General features: G+C 41.4%; 1 pseudogene; it reads right to left on the bottom strand.

Moving 5' to 3' along the window:
• Window positions 1–287: 287 nt before the first annotated feature.
• Window positions 288–1,710, bottom strand: LOC123954138 (annotated as a pseudogene).
• Between the last annotated feature and the right edge of the window lie 1,717 nt (window positions 1,711–3,427).

The following is a 3,427-nucleotide window of genomic DNA, read 5'->3' as shown; positions in this document are numbered from 1 at the left end:
GATAGAGCAGCCCTAGCAAATTAATACACTGATTGACCCCATGAAGGTCACGTTCAGGTCTCCCATCCTATTCCATCCTCTCCATATATCCTACGGGAAGTCTGAACTAAACATGGTTAGACGGGAAGATTTCTGTTTTTCATCCATTATTCATTTGTGATTATTCTTTTTAGAGACATCTTCCCTTTTTTTGGGCTTTCACTTATGTTTCCTTTTTTATTTAAACTCAAAAAAATTTTTTTTTTTCATTTAAGCAAGTACTTAGAACACATCAAACAAGGCAATATTTATTCTTTCTTCTCATCTTCTGGGGTGGGGTCTGTTGGGCTCCTCCACTGTTGCGCTGTTGTTCTCTCAGCCAGTGCTGCTCTCACGGGTCCCTTCCTCAGCCATACTGTCCACCCCCTCCTGCCCGCTCTCCTTGTCATCAGGAGTAGATGTGTCTTCTTCACCATTCTGTTGTCTTTCTGGTGCTTCTTCAAGGTGTGTCTCCTCTGTCTCCACTGGGATGCTCTTGTTGGTCTTTTTTTTTTTTTAAGATTTTTATTTATTTATTTGACACAGAGAGAGAGAGAGATCACAAATTGGCAGAGAGGCAGGCAGAGAGAGGGGGGGAAGCAGGCTTCCTCTGGGAAGAGAGCCCGATGCGGGCCTCGATTCCAGGACCCGGAAATCATGACCTGAGCGGAAGGCAGAGGCTTAACTCATTGAGCCACCCATGAGCCCTCTTGTTGGTCTTTTTTCTCCTTGGACTTACTCACAGCTTGCTCTCCCTCAGGAACCATGCTGGCTGTGTTCAGTTTGCTCTGCAGCCTCTTTCTCCCTTTCCTCCTGTCTTTTACCAGCCTGTTCCTCTGCCTGTGCAATTTCAGCAGCAATTTTTTTCCATATCCGTTCCACTTCAAACCACACAACCATTTAAGTTCATCGTTAAATGAATCTGTGCTTTCCAGAAATTTCCTCTTTTTCTGGTGTCGCTCGTCTATTTAAAGAAGTTCAGCTTCTAGCTTTCACTGATGAACCATTAAATACTGGACCCATTGTTTAAGGACCTGCCTACTAGCTGTTGTGACAACTGATGGAACGTCTGGCTCTACCCTCTCACTACAGATTTCACTGATGAGATGGTGGTTTCTCTGGAAACGGGTGGTGGCCGTATGCTTCAGTGAATCATAGCCATCTGGATCTTCAGCAGGCTGGATGCTCATGTAAGGTTCTCTTTTCCCCACACAAGAGTTTCTGTTGACTTTCTTCCTCTAAAGCAGCTCCTGTATGACTTTTTGCGTTTATGTAAGCAACAGGGAGATTATCATAGCCCTTCATAGATTCATTGTACTCTATCTTTTCTGCCTCATCTTCACTTAAATATTCTTGTTTTTCTTCATCAGTGAGATCTCGTCACGTGCCACTGATAATCTTGCCAATTTCCCACAACTTTAGATCAGGGTTGGAAGATTTTACTTGATCCCAGATCTTTCTGCTGTACCTCATGTAGGCCGTCAATGGCTCATCTGGTAGTTTGTGGGGGTTTGGAATCATAATACCGGAAGATGCCATGACCTGACTGTTGAGGCCCAGGTTCCCTCCCAGCCTCTAGTTGTTGCAGGCGAGATGACCGTATGGATTATATACCACAAACTCTGGTGTGCTGGGCGTTTGTGTTGTAGGAGCTGGAGTGGGAGGTGAGGCATAAAATGGTCTTATTGACATTTTGAAAAATTATGTTCTCAGTTCCTTAAGAATGAGTCTGAGACACCACAGTCAGAAAAAGCCTCACTAATGTTTCATACATAGATATTTTACTAATGGACTCAACAGATTCAACCTATAGAAAAAGCCTTTTTGAGGCTCAGGCTGAAAGCTACAGAGGTAGCACAACTAAAATGGTTCTGAGACAGATTTTGGGACATGCATGACATGGTAGTGGTGGGTCTGTTCTTACCTTGGCAACAAGAACCCTTTTGAGAATCATTTGTTTTTGAACCATACAGAAATATTTTAGCAAAGCATGTCAGGGGTCCTATGTCATTCCAGAAATAGCAATATCAAGCCCAGATAAAACAGAGACAAAGCAACCTATCTTGGTATTTTTTTAAACTTTTTTTTTTTACCATTGTCACAGAAGAAATAGAACTATGCCTTTTATTTCACAATTTATGTATCCAATCTAATGTATTCTTTTATTTCTTAGTTTGTGAAGTTTAAAGAATAGAGAGAAAAAATAAAAGGCACTTCTTTATAAGACAGAGGGAATTTTTCCCTCCATATTCAAAAGGACAAGGACCCTCCCCCAGAAAACTCTTAGGAACATTAGATTCTGATACTCCTGGAAAAAAGAAGGGATTTGGAACAAATGGGCTAGACAAAGAACCTGGATGGGAATGGATTTTGTCTAGTAGTAATGTCAGCTTCTGGATGGGAGGAGAACTGAGTAGAGCATCCAAACAGATCCTAGTACATTCCTTGAGAACCATGGGCCTTTGGTAGAAGATCTTATTATTATAATTCTGATTATTATAAGATTATATCACAGCATCTTAATTTTCTCATCTACAAAACAGAAGTAGACTGTGTCCCAGACACAGAATATAAAGGGGATGGCAAGCATTCCATAGAATGAGATTTGATTTTTTATTAAATGTCTCACATCCCTGGAAAGATATGCTTCAATCATAATAACAGAATCATGGATTGAGCATGTTGCATATACTATCAGGCACTGAAAAGGGGTTTTGCATACCTTTTCTCATTTGGTCTTCACAACAATCCTACTAGATATATGGGTTTTAGCCTTACTTGAAAGATGGTAGGATCTGAGGCCAGAGATATTAATTGTCTCAATGTCAAAAGACCAGGAAGGCACAGAACCAGAATTCAAGTCCACATCTCTCAGCTCTATAGGGATCCCAGATGCAGGACTCATGGGCTGCAAAACTCACCTCCTGTGTCAGGACAGACATTACTAATTGATTACAGCACTCACTTTGGAATTTCTCTAGGCTGACAACAGTGATGGTGGAGAGTTAAACCAGTTTTCCCTGCTAAGCTTGTGCTCCCCAGCAGTGTTCGGGATGGCTTCATCTTCAGAGATTCTGATTTAGTAGGTCTTGGGTTGGACCCCAACTCTTTATTTTTAAGGATTTTCTGGATGTTTCTGATGACAGCCAGGTTTGATATCCACTACTTTCTGCACCTATGTTCTGTGAGGCCAGATCTTTTCTGCTTGTCTATTTGTTTGGTCTGTGGGTTTCTAAAATAAAGGAAAAAGCTATGGAAATAATCTCAGGTGGGAAAAGCAGCTATTGACTGCTGCTACTAATGGAATGATTACTACATGAAAGACGGGTCTAGTGCCTTCCTTTTCTTTTGTGAACTACCAAAATGCTGGAAGAGAGACCTAGTTATACTCTTCTGTGCCAAGTACCTG

Source organism: Meles meles, chromosome 1 (assembly GCF_922984935.1).
Source record: "Meles meles chromosome 1, mMelMel3.1 paternal haplotype, whole genome shotgun sequence".
Taxonomy (NCBI): domain Eukaryota; kingdom Metazoa; phylum Chordata; class Mammalia; order Carnivora; family Mustelidae; genus Meles; species Meles meles.
Note: the sequence above shows the minus strand (reverse complement) of the source record. Positions and strands in the feature narration are given on the sequence as shown.